At 45.1% G+C, this 18,788-nt stretch overlaps 1 protein-coding gene and 1 non-coding gene across 3 annotated transcripts in view; one reads left to right on the forward strand and one right to left on the reverse strand.

The window, feature by feature from the left end:
* Window positions 1–18,788, forward strand: part of OSGIN1 (oxidative stress induced growth inhibitor 1) — a 342,694-nt gene that overhangs the window by 211,889 nt on the left and 112,017 nt on the right. Inside the window, exon 1 of one of the 2 annotated variants that reach the window (XM_038772439.1) lies at window positions 15,827–15,889. The exons of the other annotated variant lie outside the window; for it this stretch is intronic. The gene's annotated coding sequence lies outside the window, so the exon portion shown is untranslated. Of the gene's footprint in view, window positions 1–15,826; window positions 15,890–18,788 lie in introns of those variants that run through there. 2 annotated transcript variants of the gene reach the window in all.
* On the reverse strand, window positions 11,455–11,592 carry LOC119920329. The gene has a single exon (XR_005448084.1). It is a non-coding gene; the product is annotated as a small nucleolar RNA SNORA7 (small nucleolar RNA).

Consider the following 18,788-nt stretch of genomic DNA (forward strand, 5'->3'; position numbering starts at 1 on the left):
CAAGCGCTTAGTACAGTGCTCTGCACACAGTAAGCGCTCAATAAATACGACTGATTGATTGATTGATTAGAATTTAATCCCCATTTTATAGATGAGGAAACTGAGGTACAGAGGAGGTAAGTGATTTACCTAAGGTCACACAGCAGGCAAGTGGCAGAGCTGGAATTAGAACCCAGGTCCTCTGACTCCCAGGTCTGTGCTCTTTCCATTAGGCAACACTGCTTCTCCAGGAGATCAGTGAGGTAAGGTAGAAGGGAGAGAGCTGATTGAGTGCTTTAAAACCAATAGTAAGGAGTTTCTCCCCCCAGCCTCTGCTATTATTTGATGGGGGTCTTTCAGCTAGTAGCATTGAAAAAGGTGTTTTGGGGATCTTCTGATTAACTGGTCTCATTTTCATTCAAGATGCTTTTCAAAGCCTATCTGCTTTTCATATCTTTGCTTAAAAAGAATTTCTTCTGACCCTTTCATAAATCTGTTCATATCCCATTATAGCTCCAGCTATTTTTGTGTTTTATGTTTCCATCACATTGTGCAAAATTGGAGTAGAAGCATTCTTTATGGCTTAAGATAGCATGATAGTATCATTGAGGTTATTAGATTGGTACCATGGATTCTTTTTCCCATCTCCATCCTTGTGTTAAAATTAACTCTCACTAAAGCCTGCATTTGGGATGCTTCTTTTTTCTAGTGCTTGGTATGGTTTGCCATTCCCTCCTAAAGACTGGGACCCGAAATGACAATCCTAAGATTTTTTTCCCTGCAACAGTTCCCCAACAAAGATCTCCAGCTAGCTGCCAGCTCTCCTGAAGCGACTTCAAATGGAGGCTTAGGAAATGGACAGTGCATTTGTTTTGTTTTGTTTTCTTTGTTTGTTTGCTTTATGGTATCTGTTAAACGCTTTTTACTACATGCCAGGCACTGCACTAATCGCTGGGGTAGATACAAGCTAATCAGGTTGGACACAGTCCGCGTCCCACGTGCAGCTCACAGTCTTAATCCCCATTTGACAGTTGAGGTAACTGAGGCACAGAAAAGTTAAGTGACTGGCCCAAGGTCACGTAGAAGATAAGTAGCAGAGCTGGGATTAGAGCCCAGGTCCTCTGGGAGCCACAGACCACAGAGTTGGGTTCTTTATTAATAGGAGTGTTCCCAGTCCTATTTCTCTGATGGCTGATGCCACTGACCAGCTTTGTTTCTCAGAAGTCATTAGGAAAACTAGTAAAATACTTATTCCACCCAGATGAACTCGCTCTCTCTCTGGGTCTGTGCCCCTCTCTTTCTGTGCTTTGTCTTGATCTTTTTCTCCCTCATTGCCTTTCTCTCTTTTTGTTTATATCTCTTGTTTATTTCTTACTTTTCACTTTATCTTTTCTTCTGTCATTCTTTGCCCAGGTCTTTTTGTCTCTCTGGGTGTCTGTTTCTGAATGTCACTGTTTTTCTGGAACTCATTTTCTCTGAATCTCTGCCTCTCTCTCTCCCTGTTTCTCTCTGTCTGTTACCTAAACCTCCTCACCACATCCAGAGTCCATCACAGCCAAGCTTACTGGGTCCTGCAGCTTGAGGTGGCAGGAGTGAGAAGCAGTAGGTGCCAGGATGCCGGGCAGGGGCAAAGAGCTGAAGGCCACCTGCGTGCACATGCAGTGTCAGTCTTGTACTAGCCCGACAGTTCAGAAGGTATACAGAGAGGGAAACCATGGGGGAAAAGATTTATTAAATTTTGCGAAGGAAAGCCCAAGTTACTGGATCTCATCTCCGCTAAATTCCAGTAACTAAACAGAGAGAGTCATTTTCCAAAGATAGCACGCACTCCAGAAGCAAAGTTCCTAATCATTGGACTTGGTTGCTATATGTCTAGCAAACTTAGATTAAAGGCCATGGATTATATGGGGCTCCTAACGACAGCTTTCCCTCTCTTTGTCAGATGAAAATTGTCCCAACTTTTTACTCATCATCCCTCTGATACATGGGTTAAGAAGTTTTATAAATTGCCCTTTAGCCCAGCCCAGGTTCATTACCTCTTTCAGTGTCTGTAATCTTTCTCTTCTACTAGGGAAAGGAGGAGACAATACCACCGCCCCCTTCAGTCCACATGAAACACCCTCTCAAAGGTCACAAATTATCTCTTTCTTGACAAATCCAATGGCTTCTACTCCATCCTAATCCTCCTGGACTGCTCAGCTGCCTTTGACACTGTCAACCACCCCCTTCTGGAAACATTATCCAACCTCAACTTCACTGACACTGTCTTTCTCGTGGTTCTCCTCCTATCTCTCTGGCCACTCATTCTCAGTCTCTTTCGCAGACTCCTCCCCTACCCATCCCCTAACTATGGGAGTCCCTCAAGGATCAGTTCTGGATTCCATTCTACTCTCTATCTACACCCACTACCTTGTAGAACTCATTTACTCCCATGGCTCAAATACCATCTCTATGCAGATGAATCCCAAATCTACATCTCCAGCCTTGATCCCTCTCCTCCGCAGTCTCACATTTCCTCCTTCCTTCAGGACATCTCTATTTGGATGTCCCACTGACACCTGAAACTTAAACATATCCAAAACAGAACTCCTTATCTTACCACCCAAACTCTGTCCTCCTGACTTTTCCATCATTGTAGATGGCACCACCATCCTTTCTGTCTCACAAGTACCTTGGTGTTATCCTGTACTCACCTCTCTCATTCAACACACATATTCAATCCGTCATTAAATCCTGTCAGTTCAACCTTCACAACATAGTTAAAATCCTCCCTTCCTTGTCCATCCAAATTACTACCATGTGAATCCAAGTACTTATCCTGTCCTGCCTTGACTACTATATCAGCCTCCTTTTTGACCTCCCTGCCTCCTGCCTCTCCTCACTCCAGTCCACACTTCACACTGCTGCCTGGATCATTTTTCTACAAAAACATTTAGTCCATGTTTCCCCACTCCTCAAGAGCCTCCAGTGGTTTGCCCCCTCCACATCAAACAGAAACTCTTTACCAAAAACTTTAACTTTAACCAAACTTTACCAAAAACTGGGCTACATTACTTGCTGCTCACCTACTACAACCCAGCCCACAGCACTTACTGTGTGCAAGCACTGTACTAAGCACATGAGACAGTACAATACAACAGAGTTGATATACACATTCCCTACCCAGAGAGGGAGACAGACATTAATATAAATAAATAAATTACAGGTATGCACATAAGTGCTGTGGGGCTGGGGGATTGCTGTATTCTTCCATGTAATTAGTACTGTGCTTAGCAGTCAGTAGGTTCGGTACAAAAATCAGTGCATAAGTAAATCAATAAATATCTGCGCAAATCCCTGGCAGTAGTTCAAATTAAAGGAATGCTTTTGAATATTCAATCAATCGATCGTATTTATTGAGCGTTTACTGTGTGTAGAGCACTGTACTAAGCGCTTGGGAAGTACAAATTGGCAACATATAGAGACAGTCCCTACCCAACAGTGGGCTCACAGTCTAGAAGGGGGAGACAGAGAACAAAACCAAACACATTAACAAAATAAAATAAATAGAATAGATATGTACAAGTAAAATAAATAAATAGAGTAATAAATATGTACAAACATATATACATATATACAGGTGCTGTGAGGAAGGGAAGGAGGTAAGACGGGAGGTTGGAGAGGGGGACGAGGGGGAGAGGAAGGAAGGGGCTCATTCTGGGAAGGCCTCCTGGAGGAGGTGAGCTCTCAGTAGGGCCTTGAAGGGAGGAAGAGAGCTAGCTTGGTGGATGTTGGGAGGGAGGGCATTCCAGGCCAGGGGGATGATGTGGGCCGGGGGTCGACGGCGGGACAGGCGAGAACGAGGCACGGTGAGGAGATTAGCGGCAGAGGAGCGGAGGGTGCGGGCTGGGCTGTAGAAGGAGAGAAGGGAGGTGAGGTAGGAGGGGGCGAGGTGATGGAGAGCCTTGAAGCCGAGGGTGAGGAGTTTCTGCCTTATGCGCAGATTGATTGGTAGCCACTGGAGATTTTTGAGGAGGGGAGTAACATGCCCAGAGCGTTTCTGGACAAAGACAATCCGGGCAGCGGCATGAAATATGGATTGAAATGAGGAGAGACACGAGAATGGGAGATCAGAGAGAAGGCTGATGCAGTAGTCCAGACGGGATAGGATGAGAGCTTGAACGAGCAGGGTAGCGGTTTGGATGGAGAGGAAAGGGCGGATCTTGGCAATGTTGCGGAGCTGAGACCGGCAGGTTTTGGTGACGGCTTGGATGTGAGGGGTGAAGGAGAAAGCGGAGTCGAGGATGACACCAAGGTTGCGGGCTTGTGAGACGGGAAGGATGGTAGTGCCGTCAACAGTGATGGGAAAGTCAGGGAGAGGGCGGGGTTTGGGAGGGAAGACAAGGAGTTCAGTCTTGGGCATGTTGAGTTTTAGGTGGCGGGCAGACATCCAGATGGAGATGTCCTGAAGGCAGGAGGAGATGCGAGCCTGGAGGGAGGGGGAGAGAGCAGGGGCAGAGATGTAGATTTGGGTGTCATCAGCGTAGAGATGATAGTTGAAGCCGTGGGAGCGAATGAGGTCACCAAGGGAGTGAGTGTAGATCGAGAACAGAAGGGGACCAAGAACTGAACCTTGGGGAACCCCCACAGTAAGGGGATGGGAGCGGGAGGAATAGGTACAGGCTTATCAAATTGGATACAGTCCATGTTCCACATAGGCTCATAGTCTTAATCCCCATTTTACAAATGAGAGAACTGAGGCACAAAGAAGTTAAGTGACTTGCCCGAGGTCACACAGTAGACAAGTGGCGGAGCTGGGATTAGAATTCAGGTCGTTCTGACTCCCAGGCCCCTTCTCTATCCACTAGGCCACACTGTTTCTCATGCTGCTTCTGCCACTTGCCTGCTGTGTGACCTCGGGCAAGTCACTTAACTTCTCTGAGCCTCAGTTCTCTCATATGTAAAATGGGGATTAAATCCTCCTCCCTCCTATTTAGACTGTGAGCCCTATGTAGGACAGGGAAAATGTACAGGCTGATTATTTTGTTTCTACCCCAACACTCTTAGTACAGTGCTCAGCATATAATAAAGTCTTGATAAATATCATAAAAATTACAAAAACATATCTGTTGTTTGACTAACTGTTGTTGTCACCAGAAATTTCTCTACTTCCCAGATAAGTAGTTCCCCCACTTCATTCAATTGTATTTATTGAACGCTTACTGTACTAAGCATTTGGAAAGTATAATTCAGCAGCAAATAGAGACAGTCCCTGCCCACAACGGGCTCACTTGTCTGTAAGCTCCTTGTGAGCAGGGATTGTGTCTACCAACTGTATTGTATTGTACTCTCCCAAGTGCTATTACAGTGCTCTGTACAGACAAAGTGCTTAGCAAATACCATGGATTGATTGATACATAGAAAATGCTTAACAAATGCCATAATAATAATAATTAATAATAATAATAATAAATATAAATGATATTTTGTTTAGTACTTACTCCATGTCAAGCACTTTTCTAAGCACTGGGATAGATAGAAATTAATTGGGCCGTCACAGTCTCTGACCTGTATAGGGCCCATAATCTAAGTAGGAGGGAGATCAGGTATTGAATTCCCATTTTACAGCTGAGGAAACTGAGGCCCAGAGAAGTGGAGTGACGTACCCAAGGTCACACAACAGGCAAGAGGTGGAGCTGGGATTAGAACACAGGTCCTCTGATCCCCAGGCCTGTGCTCTTTCCATTAGGCCATGCTACTTCACTCAATCAGTGGTATTTACTGAGCATTTACTGTTTGCAGAGTACTGTACTAAGTGCTTGGGAGAGAACAGTGCAATAGAGTTGGTTGACACGATCTCAGTCCACAAGGACCTTTCAGTCTAGAGGGAGAACCAGACATTAAAATAAAGCAAAGATAGGGGAAATAGTAGAGTATAAAAATGCTTTGCACATTTGGCTCCTCTAATGCCAACCTACTCACTGTATCTCTATCTCATCTATCTCCCGACCCCTCGCCCACATCCTACCTCTGTTCTGGAACACCCTCCCTCTTCTTATCCCTTCTCATTCCTCAAAAATCTCCAGTGGCTACCAATCAACCTACGCATCAGGCAAAAACTCCTCACCCTTGGCTTCAAGGCTCTCCATCACCTCGCCCCCTCCTACCTCACCTCCCTTCTCTTCTTCTACAGCCCAGCCCACACCCTGCGCTCCTCTGCTGCTAATCTCTTCACCGTGCCTCGTTCTCGCCTGTCCCGTCGTCGACCCCCAGCCCACGTCATCCCCCTGGCCTGGAATGCCCTCCCTCTGCCCATCCGCCAAGCTAGCTCTCTTCCTCCCTTCAAGGCCCTACTGAGTGCTCACCTCCTCCAGGAAGCCTTCCCAGACTGAGCCCCCTCCTTCCTCTCCCCCTTGCCCCCCTCTCCATCCCCCCCTTACCTCCTTCCCTTCCCCACAGCACCTCTATATATGTATATATGTTTGTACATATTTATTACTCTTATTTGTACATGTTTATTCTAATTATTTTATTTTGTTAATATGTTTTGTTTTGTTCTCTGTCTCCCCCTTCTAGACTGTGAGCCCACTGTTGGGTAGGCACCATCTCTATATGTTGCCAACTTGTACTTCCCAAGCGCTTAGTACAGTGCTCTGCACACAGTAAGCGCTAAATAAATACGATTGAATGAATGAATCCCACTGATGATCACTCTCCCCACCTTCAAAGCCTTATTGAAGGCACATCTCCAAGAGGCCTTCCCCGACTATGCCCTCTTTCCTCTTCTCCCACTCCCTTCTGCTTCACCCTTACACTTGAACTTCTCACCCTTTATTCGCCCCCCGCCCCAGTCCCCCAGCATTTATGTACATAACTGATTTTTTATATTTATATATACAGTATCCCCCTCTAGACTGTAAGCTTCTTGTGGGCAGGGAACATGTCTACCAACTCTGATATATCGTACTCTCCAAATGCTTAGTGCAATGTTCCGCACACAGTAAGTGCTTAATAAATACGAGTGATTGATTGATAAGTGCTCTGGGGCTGTGGTGAGTATCAAGGTGCTTAATGGGTACACTGCAGAGGGAAAGGCAGTTAGGGGAATTGAGGGCTTAGGCTTAGTTACTTAGCACTATAATCATTTCCTCTGCACAAGTCTTCATTCCCGAAGCCACAGGACAAAGGCTCATCAGTCATTCCTGACTGAAGGCTTCATCAAGCTATCATGGTGCTGTTATCACTTCTGCCTCTTATTCCCAGAATTGTAAATGAGCATATCGTGCTACTTATTAACATGATACTGGAACAGGTTAATATCTAAGAGCTGGAAAGTAATCCTTCCAGGATGTTACTAGAGTACTTGGTGCCATCTAAGCTTCCCCATTTAAGAGGTTTGTGTAAAAACTCAAAAAGGTCTTGAAGAGAGGAGTAGTAGTAGTTATGGTATTTACTGAGCCCTCAATAGGGATAGTGCACTGTACCAAACTCTTGGGAAAGTATGATAGAAGCATGGGAAACGTTCTCTGCCCTAAAGGACATTAAAAACAAGTTAAAGTTGTTGGGATTGTTCAGGTTAAAAGAAAAGAGAGAGGTAACTTTAAAAAACTTTTCAATCATTCGGAGGGTTATTTAATGGGTTATGCTGACCAACTCTTCTGCATACCCATCGAGGCAGGGAACAAGAGAAAGTAGGTCTAGTTTGCAGGTGATTGGCATAAAGAAAAAATGGTCAACTCCGTAGTTCAATCAGTAGTATTTATTGAGTGTCTATTGTGGCTTAGCACTTGAGTTTAGCACTTGAGAGTGTACTCTAGAAGTCAGAGAAGCAGTGCCTATCCTTGAAGAGTTTAGTAGTAAATATAGCAGGAATTAAGTGCTTATTATGTGCCAAGCACTATGATAATTTACAGTGTAATGGGGAGCTAATTAGAACTGGGGACATAGATTAGACAACCATCTTGTCTTGGCAGTGCTCCTCTTCCTGGAGACAGACAAGGAGGCTGGATGTCCTCTTGAGTTCCCTTCCACTCCAAGGAAGAGCTCCCTAAGGATTACCTATGACCAATCTTCTGTTGGAAATAACCATCTCAGAGAAGCAAATACCCAAACCCAAATGTTATGAAATGTTTCTATATTCAAGAGGTGTCCCCATTTGATGCTCACCTGAGTACCTCTGAGTTGTTTAGGAATGTCAATCTGGAAGCAGTTATGTGTTCTGCTCTAATTAAAACATTCTTGCCTCCTTCCTTTCCTCCCAGATTTTTTCCTTCAAGTAGATCGTTTTCACAGATATAGTAAAAAAAATAAAAAAATCTCTGGTTTGCAAACATTTTCACCAACCTGTAAAACATGCACTGGCCCCATGCCCCCAATGACCAGTGCTTCTTACCTGTCTCTCCACAGCCCAGGACTGTCACCAGAAAAATGCAGGGTCTGGTGTGTGAGAGCAGCAGAAGGGAGGAAGGAGGCTTCATGTAGTAGTCTGAGAAACATAGACCACTTTGTGGCGGCAGGTGGATTTGGATCTCTGGTGAGATAGATGAGATCAAGTTACAGTGAGTAGGTTGGCATTAGAGGAGCAAAGTGACTGGGTTGGGTTGTAGTAATAATAATAATAATGATGGTATTTGTTAAGCGCTTACTATGTGCAAAGCACTGTTCTAAGGACTGGAGAGGCTAAAAGGTGATCAGGTTGTCCCACAGGGGGCTCACAGTCAATCCCCATTTTACAGATGAGGTACTGAGGCCCAGAGAAGTTAAGTGACTTGCCCAAAGTCACACAGCTGACAATTGGCAGAGCCAGGATTTGAACCCATGACCACTGACTCCAAATCCCGTGCTCTTTCCACTGAGCAACGCTGTAGTAGGAAATCAGCATTGTAAAGTAGGAGGGGCTACCTGACTGAGCACTTTAAAACTGTTTCTGCTTGACATGGCAGTGGATAGGCAACCATTGGAGGTTCTTGAGGAGTGGGGAAGCATGGACTGAACTTTTTTTTAGAAAAATGATCTGGGCAGCTGAATGAGGGATGGACTGGAGTGTGGAGAGACAAGAGGCAGGGCGATCAGTGAGGAGGTTGATGCAGTAGTCAAGGTGGGATAGGATAAATGCTTGGATCAGCAAGCAGCAATTTGGATGGTGAGGAGAGGGCAGATTTTAGCAATGTTGTGTAGGTAGAACTGACAGGACTCAGTGACAGATTGAATATGTGGGCTGAATGAGAGGGATGAATCAAGGAAAATGCCAAGGTTATGGGCTTGTGAGCCAGGCAGACGGAGAGTTCGTGAAAGAGACTGAGAATGAACAGCCAGAGAGACAGGAGGAGAACCAGGAGAGGACAGAGCTCAGGACACCCACACTCCAACCCTGCCATTCCCCTCCCCTATAAGGATAGGAGAGACTGAGATAGGATGCCCCTGAGCCCTGATCCAACCACAGTAACCCTCTCACCAGGCTCGGTCTCTGATTCCGTACCCTCACATTCCCATCATCCAACCTGTGAAGGGTTGGGCCTACTCTGGGACAACAGGAAAGCAGAGAAGGCTCTGGCAATCTCCATCCCCCCCAGTACTCCCATGGATACAAGAACCTTCAGTGTCATGCGTGGCCACCTGCATCCCTCCCTACGCCAGGTCCATTCTAGCTTCGGTCTCCACAAGCCTAGCCCCAATTAGTTCCCCAGGGAAGAACACGGAGAGGCCAGAAAGAAATGTCCAACCTGGGTGCAGGGGTGGGGGATGGGGGGAACAGGGAGGAGGGGACTACAGCTACAAGCCAGGCTACTGTGGGCCAGGTCCTGCTGCATATGCTTGGCACCGTTCCACGTCTTGCTTAGGGTTTGTAGGTGTGATGCCACCCCCAGGATTCTTCCTGCTGCTACTCCAATGAGGTGAGCACCCAGATTTGTACAGGCTTTACAGACATGGTCAATCTCAGTTCATATTTACCTACTCTCCATGAATTAATGGATGGTTATCAACACTGCTCGGTGATGTGAACCAGATGTACCACCCTGTCCCAGTCACAATTACCTTCTTCTTCCTCTCTTCCCACTCCCTTCTAACACTCTCTTCCTCTTCTCTCACTCCCTTTGCCCACTCCCTTCCTCTTCCACTCCTCTCTGTGTCATCTTTGCACTTGGATTTGCTCCCCCTTTTCACCCCTCCCTCTTCCCCATAGCATTTACGTACACATCCAGAATTTATTTCTTCATATTAATGTCTGTCTCCCCCCTAGACCATTGTCTAGACCATTGCTCGTTGTGGGCAGGGAATGTGTCTACCAATTCTGTTATATTTTACTCTCCCAAGAACGTAGTATAGTGCTCTGAACACAGTAAGTTCTCTATTAATACAATTGATTGAGTGATTGATACCTGCCACTGCTCCCCAGGTCACTGGGTGAAAAGAACACAAGCAAGTTGCTGGGACAAATATAGAATTCTTCCATCCACATATGCTCCCAAGAAAGCTATACATAAGGTAGGAAGTGGCAGAGATTACCAAATTTTCTCATAGGCCCACTGTCTGATTTTTAGGCTCTGGGCATGTGTAAACTTGCAAGAACTGTAACTCTCAGTTAATAATCTAACCTATATAGGCAGTCTAACCAGTTTGGGTATTCATTCTTTCTAATTGTGAGGATGTTAGGATCAGAGCCCATGGAAAAATGAGGCGCACCCCTGTTCTAGATTCCATTTCCAGCTTTCCAGGATTATCAGGAGCTTTGTTTTACCCAGTTGAGTTTTATGCACAAATTCATTTTTATTGTAACTTAGCTGTTCCTGGTTTGCTGTGAAGCTTGGTAATCGAGGATCATCATGAAGTAGTGATCTGCCTTTCGGAGCAGAGGCATTTTCATTAATGGACACTCTCTGCAACTGCTGGGAACTGGGGCACCTTGCAAACCTTCCTAGCTAGGGAAGCACTGGCCAGTCAGCTTTTAAGAGTGAAAGCACTTCAGGCCAGGCCAGTTTGAGTTTGAATTCTCAGCATGAGGATGATTATTTAACCAGACAAAGGGCCAGTGGCTTATTTACCAGCAGGCACTATCAGACCAGGCCTAGAGCTACAAACTTGTTGATGGTGGAAATTTTCTAGGGAAAAAAAAAAAACCCTGAGAAACCTAAATTTGAGTTCTACAGTGTACCTCCTCATTCTTTTTCCAACTGCAGTCGGTGCCCTATAAACTACTACTACTAATAATAATGATGGTATTTGTTAAGCGCTTACTATGTGCCAAGCACTGTTCTAAGCACTGGGGTCCTGTCTTGTCTTGTGCCATTGAGTCGTCTCAGACCCAGAGCGAAGCCATGGACACATCTCTCCCAGACTGCCCCACCTCCATCTGCAGTCGTTCTGGTAGTGTATCCATAGAGTTTTCTTGATAAAAATATGGAAGTGGTTTACCATTACCTCCTTCCATGCAGTAAACCTGGGTATCTGCCCACAACTCCCTCCCATGCTGCTGCTGCCCAGCACAGGTGAATTTTGACTTGTTGCAGATTGCCTTCCACTTGCTAGCCACTGCCCAAGCTAGGAATAGAATGGGTGTTCCTCTGCTTGACTCTCCCTCTTGTAGTCGAGACTGGTAGAGTACTGGAAACTCTCCAGGTGTGACCTTGAGAGGGGAAGCACTGGGGTAGATACAAGGTAATCAGGTTGTCCCGCGTGGGGCTCACGTAATCCCAATTTTACACATGCGGTAACTGAGGCACAGAGAAGTTAGGTGACTTGCCCAAAGTCACACAGCTGAAAAATGGCAGACTAGGTATTAGAACCCACGACCTCTGACTCCCAAGCCCGGGCTCGTTCCACTAAGCCACATGAACACACACTGCCAGGCAGCGTAACCAACATGTCAGAATTCCTTGTACGGCTGTAGTGGCTCATACGGAAAGCGTGCTATGGGAGCGATGTGGCTGCCTAGACAGGAGAATTCTTAGTTTAAAAAAAAAAGGATATTATCACGAAGCTTAGTACCCATAGGTGGCACAATGACAAATCTGCCCCTGCCTCTTCTCCCACTCCCTCTCCCACTCTCTTCTGTGTTGCCCGTGCACCATGATTTGCATCCTTTATTCACCCTTCCCTCATTCCCCCAGCACTTATGTACATAAACATAATTTATTTATATTAATGTCTGTCTCCCCCTCTAGACTGTAAACTCATTGTGAGCCGGGAACGTGTCTTCCAACTCTGTTATATTGTACTCTCCCAAACACTTAGTACAGTGCTCTGTACGTAGTAAGTACTCAATAAATACCATTGATTTATTGATAGAGGTATTTCTTAGTTTCACGTTCAAACTTAGGTGAGGGAGACTGTAAGCTCGTTGTATGTCAACAGAGAATGTGTCTGTTTATTTTTGCATTGTACTGTTCCAAGCAATAGTGCAGTGTTCTGCACACAATAAATGCTCAATAAATACAACTGAATGAATGAATCATGGATCATCTCTGGAAAAAGGTGAAGAAAAAGACAGTCAAATGAGGATTTGAAAATACCAAGTGAAGGGAGGGGTCCCAGTGTCTACTAGGTGGGTCAGAATGACCAGAGCTTAAAGGGTTTCTATGATACAGTTACTCCAAAAAGCATTTGCCACCACAGCTGATACTGCTGGTTAACATAGACCAATTTAACATGGGGCGATCAGGTTTGGGGTGGTTCCTTTAGATCACAGGCTTCAGGAAGATTGCGATAGCTAGAGGCTGAATCAAGAGTGCTAGATGATAAGTAGCAACTGCAGCAGCCCAGAAAAATGAGGCGGGGTGTGTGTGCAGGGGGTGAGAGAAACAAAGGGGAGGGCTGGGGAGAGAGAGAAGAGAGAGTGAGTGTATGCACTGGGTAGAAAGGATTGCTCATTGGCCTTTTCAGCTTCATTGCCAGGCAGAATCTGGAGTTATCAGCAACACACATATGGATAAGATCTCACCATCAGTCACATTATTTTTGGACCCTGAAAGGCAACCATACATATAGATGTAAACATAAATTCCTCTCTACTTCTGAATGATATAAGCACACCTTCTCTAGCCTATGGGAAAGAGGACCTTGAAGGACTAATTAGTAACACCTGCAATTCCATAGTTGAATGGGAAATCAATTATGGCTAGAAAACAATCTGCTCACCCTCCAGTGACTTATGTTTCTGGCCTTGATCCTGGCATAGGGATTTGAGACTTGAATTTATGAATCCCCCTTTGGCTGAGTTCACAAGCACTTGTTTCAGGGGATATTACCCAGTAGTTAAATATGTGAGAGGGAAGAAATGAAAACCAGTGGCATAAGGCTGGGTTACCAGCAAATTGTACATATGTGTCTTTCATTTTGGAAGGCGACCCTATTGATCTTGGCAACCTATCCAGGTGAAAGTTGTGGCTGAAAAGATGGATGAGTGACCAACAGCCATTCCACATTATGTGCACAGAAAAAGAATGCCTTGCTGTGGGCTGTTTGATACTCACAATGCCCGTCTCTGTTTTCCAGCCTGCTTCTTGGAGTCTTGAAGAAGCTCCCAGAAGCCTCTATCCACAGAGAGCAACCCTCCCCCGACTACTGCTTTTCAGGCTAGTCTGTACGTTTCAGTAGTCTCCCAACAGTTCACTGCTCTATCATATTGCCTAAGACTGTGCTCTCGCTATGTCTTTAAAATATTTGTTCTACCCTCCCTGTTTGCCTTATGCCCCCTTTCAGTTCACCACAATCAGTCATATTTATTGAGTGCTTACTGTGTGCAGAGCACTGTACTAAGTGCTTTTTTATAGTATTTGTTAAGCGCTTACTATGTGCCAGGCACTGAACTAAGACAATCAGATTCGACACAGTCCATGTCCCACATTCATTCATTCAATCGTATTTATTAAGCGCTTACTGTGGGCAGAGCACTGTACTAAGCGCTTGGATGATTCTCACAGCTTTAATTCAGATTCTCACATGATTCTCACAGCTTTAATCCCCATTGTACAGATGAGATAACTGAGGCACAGAGAACTTAAGTGACTTTCCCAAGGTCACACAGCACAAAAGTGGCAGAGCCAGGATTAGAACCCAGGCCCTCTGACTCCCAGGCCCGTGCTCTTTCCACTAGGTAATACTGCTTCTCACTTGGGAGAGTACAATATAACAGAGTTGGTAGACTCTGGTAGACAAAGAGGTTACAGTCTAGAGGGGGAGACAGACATTAATATAAATAAATAAATGACAGATATGTACATAAGTGCTGTGGGGCTGAAAGTGGGGTGAATACTAAGTGCTTAAAAGGTACAGATCCAAGTGTATAAGCAACTCAGAAGGGAGAGGGAGTAGGGAAAAAGAGGGCTTAGGGAAGGTTTCTTGGAGTAGATGTGTTTTTAATAAGGCTTTGAAGATGGGGAGAGTGTTCTCCCCTTCTAGACTTTAAGCTCACTGTGGGCTGGAAATATGTTTATCAACTCTGTTATATTGTACTCTCCCAAGCACTTAATATAGTACTCTGAACATAGTAAGCACACAATAAATCTGATTTATTGATCATCTGTCAGATGTGAAGGGGACGGGCTTTCCAAGCCAGAGATGGGACGTGGGTGAGGAGTTGGTGGCAAGATAAATGAGATTGAGGTACATGAGTAGGTTGGCATTAGAGAAGCGAAGGGAGTGGGCTGGGTTGTAGTAGGAAATCAGTGTGATAAGGTAGGAGGGGGTGAGCTGATTGAGTGCTTTAAAGCTTATAGTAAGGAGGTTCTGTTTGATGCAGAGGTGGATGGACAACCACTGGAGGTTCTTGAGGAGTGGGGAAACATGGACTGAATGGTTTCATAGAAAAATGATCCCAGGCAGCAGAGTGAAATCCATAGACTGGAGTGGGCAGAGACAGGAGGCAGGGAGGTCAGCAAGGAGGCTCATGCAGTAATCAAGGTGGGATAGGGCAAGTGCTTGTAGCAACGTGGTAGCAGCTTGGATTTTGGCCCATCCAGTCTTCTCACCTGTGCTGTGCAAGTTCATTCATTCGTTAGTACATTTATTGAATGTCTATTGCATGCAGAGCACTGTACTAAGCCCCAGAAAGAGGCACAAGGATGATAATATAGGCCCTGCCCCTGGCCTTTGAGAGGCTCACAGTGTAGAAGTTGGGGAGGAGGGCATGCAAAAGACACATGACAGAGATTTTTACAAAGCAATATCGGCAAACAAGAGCGACAATAAGAGCCACAGTACATAGTGGCCAAAGGAGTAGTTTTCAGGCTCTTCCTCACTCAAGCAGGCCAGTCAGTCAAAGAGTCACAACCTCAGGAACATCCTGCTGCCAATTCTCCTTCCATGGGCTTTGTTGGGGAAGGAGGGAAAGTGACCTCTCTCCCGTGACTTCTGCGGGTTTCGGCATTCTGATGAAAGGGGAGTAGCCAAGGCCAGCAAGGCCGAGTGGCAACGCTGCTTTTTCCTCTCCTGCCAGGACACCCCGGGTGGAAAGTTGTATAGTTTAAGTTTTAAAGCTACTCTTTCCTAATGGTTAGCCTAGGTACTGTTGGATACCAAAGCAAATAGAGCTGCAGAATCTGATGGCCATTAGCAGAAAAACATTTCAAGAGATCAACAGGTCCATTTCGTTGCCACAGTATTGGAGCCAGTTTATAATAAGCCAACTAGGACTCTTTGATGGGCACCTAACTTATTTTGAAGCAACTTTAAAAAGGGGCTCTACAACCTCTTTAAGGAAACTGTTTCAGGGTTTCACTGACCTGGATTTCCTAAAAGGTCTCATCGTGTTTCACCCAAATGCTTTTTCTTGTCCTTTCAACCCATTTCCCTTTCCCTTTCTCCTTGCTAGCTAAGGCAAAGAAGGGATTGTTGCTTTCCAATGAACTTTCTCTCCCACTTCCCAACCACAACATCACATCGTGTTTGACTATTGTAGATGGAGCTGGTCACCTTTATCCTGTACTTCCTCAAGGTGAGCAAATTGAGTGCTTTGAAACTCTCCTCCTGGGTTATATTTTCTAGATTGTGTCACTGTCCTCATTACTCTGAGAAATCCACATTCTTTCCAAAGTAAAGTATTGCAAAATGGATTCAGACTTCCACTTGAGTTCTCTGAGGATCAGTAGAATGAGATGACTACTTTGTGGGTCATTTCATACAATATTATCCTACAATTTCAAAATCTAGTTGGGTTGTTTTGCCACTAAACTATTCATTATTTTAATCATACCTGGTCGTCTACTGTGACCTCCAGATCATTTCCCCTTTCCTCGCCCCAAATAATGCAGTCTGACCTCTTCCATTTGGAATTTACTGGATTTATTAAGCCTAAGGGTATCCCTTTGAATTTGTGCAAACAATACTGAGCTGCATCCCACTTGATTAATACATTTCTCCAATTCAACCTGATTATTGAAAATTCAAATTCCGTAAAGTAGCAGAAATTCCTGTCAAGTAGGTATTATAGACACACCTTTAATACCTTTTTAAACTAGCCTCAACAATAATTTTGTCACCTCACACATCTTCTCATCTGCCCTCTCTGATGCCTAACTTTGGAGCAGAATTGACTAAGAATATAGAATCCCTTTTTAGAGAGAGAGAGAGAGAGTTACCATCTTAGAGAAAGGAGTAGGAATAGTTCAGAGCATGTCTTCTAATTGCTTGCCCCGCCTTCCAGGTTACACTTAATTCTTCTCAAACTCCTCAGCCTTTGCTGCTTTTTCATCTGAAAAGCCTCAAGGGGGGTCCCTTTTGAAAACATTCTACTGGGAAGGAAAGGTTAGATCACATCAGAGTTAGTCTCCCCTACAAAGGTCAGGCCTATGACACACTGAGGAGGAAAAAAAAGATTACAAAGGACCACTGGGGGATTTAAAAGACCTAAGGCCAAGCCCACCTCTCTCTGCCTTCAGCTCAGCTTTACAGTTCAACTCTCTGATTTCAAAATGGCCGTAAAACAAACCATAGTGGCTGGATGCCATATGACTGCATCAAAGAAGCCCGCTAATGTTGCCTGTCTGGACCACTTCCCCTTCCTAATGTTCTAATTCCCTCTTGCTGAAGTCTAAAAGAAGACTCTCAAAAGAAGCACCTTTCGGAGATGAGATTTCATTTTTCTTTCCCTCTAAATCGCTTGCCCTTTGACCTTTTGAATGTACCCCCAAGTAACTCTCATCAGCTGGAAATGTGCTGCTTTTGTTGACCAAACTCTTCTGTCCCTTGTTGCCCTCCCGTTCTGCATGAGCCTGGTTTCTATAGCAATGCCTCTGTCACCAGCGGGAGGCTAAATACATAATTAAAGCAAATATAAGCCAGAGATGTTATTAACCCTGGAAACCAGAGCATTTGCACTGGGCCTGTTCCTTTCTCCCGGGTAAATATCTACTGCTGTTTTGGCAAAGAACATGTTTAAATATTTACCTGGAAGATCTGCAAGGGTAGGAGCCTCCAGTGTTTTGAGTAATTTTATAACTGTGCTCTAGATCATGAAAGCCTTCCTTCACAGACCAGGCCTGATCTGGATGCCTCTCATTTAGGGCTGGTTCCCTGGTCATTTGTCAGGAGGAGACCCTTGATTCCCCACTTCAAGCCCGAGAAGGAGATTTGAGGTGGTTGTCCCGCCATCGACCCCCGGCCCACGTCATACCCCGGGCCTGGAATGCCCTCCCTCTGCCCATCCGCCAAGCTAGCTCTCTTCCTCCCTTCAAGGCCCTGCTGAGAGCTCACCTCCTCCAGGAGGCCTTCCCAGACTGAGCCCCTTCCTTCCTCTCCCCCTCGTCCCCCTCTCCATCCCCCATCTTACCTCCTTCCCTTCCCCACAGCACCTGTATATATGTATATATGTTTGTACATATTTATTACTCTATTTATTTATTTATTTTATTTGTACATATCTATTCTATTTATTTTGTTAGTATGTTTGGTTTTGTTCTCTGTCTCCCCCTTTTAGACTGTGAGCCCACTGTTGGGTAGGGACTATCTCTATATGTTGCCAATTTGTACTTCCCAAGCGCTTAGTACAGTGCTCTGCACATAGTAAGCGCTCAATAAATACGATTGATGATGATGATGATGATGATGGTTCTGCCATATCCATATCAGGATCTCATGGAAATGCTTTCCCCAGGTTAGATTCATTCATTCATTCATTCATTCATTCATATTTATTGAGCGCTTACTGTGTGCAGAGCACTATACTAAGCACTTGGGAAGTACAAGTTGGCAACATATAGAGATGGTCCCTACCCAACAACGGGCTCACAGTCTAGAAGGGAGAGACAGACAACAAAACAAAACATGTAGACAGGTATTAATAGTCTTCTCCTCTCTCCTAGACTCTCAATCAGCCCTTTCTTTTTCCCTTTAAATTTCCCTTTCTATTTTGCACCCTCACCACTTTTCTCTTTCACTCATCTAACTCATCTTCCCATTTATCAGACACACACACACATATGTCCATACACACGTATACACACTTATATGCAAATGCTCCTTCCCCCACCCCTAACCACACCCTGTGATATAGGTCAGTGAAGTGGAGAGGTGGTGGCCTGGCTTTTGCCTGTCTTCGGTCTGTCCTTGACTGGTATGGGGAGTCTACCTCTGGAGTCAGGCAGGAGGCTTCATTAAGCCCCACTCCATGGACCCAGAGCAATGGTGATTGGGGTGGGAGCAACCAAGATCACGCATCTGGAAAAGAGCTAGTTCTTGAAGATGTCCAAGGTTGCGAAACAATGTCATCAACTGTGGTATTAGAGGCAAAAATGAGTCTCTAGGTGCTGTTGCTGTGGTGAAAGGGCCAGTGGAATGGTTAGAAGTCTAGCTCTCTTCCTCCCTTCAAGGCCCTACTGAGAGCTCAACTCCTCCAG

Source organism: Tachyglossus aculeatus, chromosome X1, assembly GCF_015852505.1.
Source record: "Tachyglossus aculeatus isolate mTacAcu1 chromosome X1, mTacAcu1.pri, whole genome shotgun sequence".
NCBI lineage: Eukaryota > Metazoa > Chordata > Mammalia > Monotremata > Tachyglossidae > Tachyglossus > Tachyglossus aculeatus.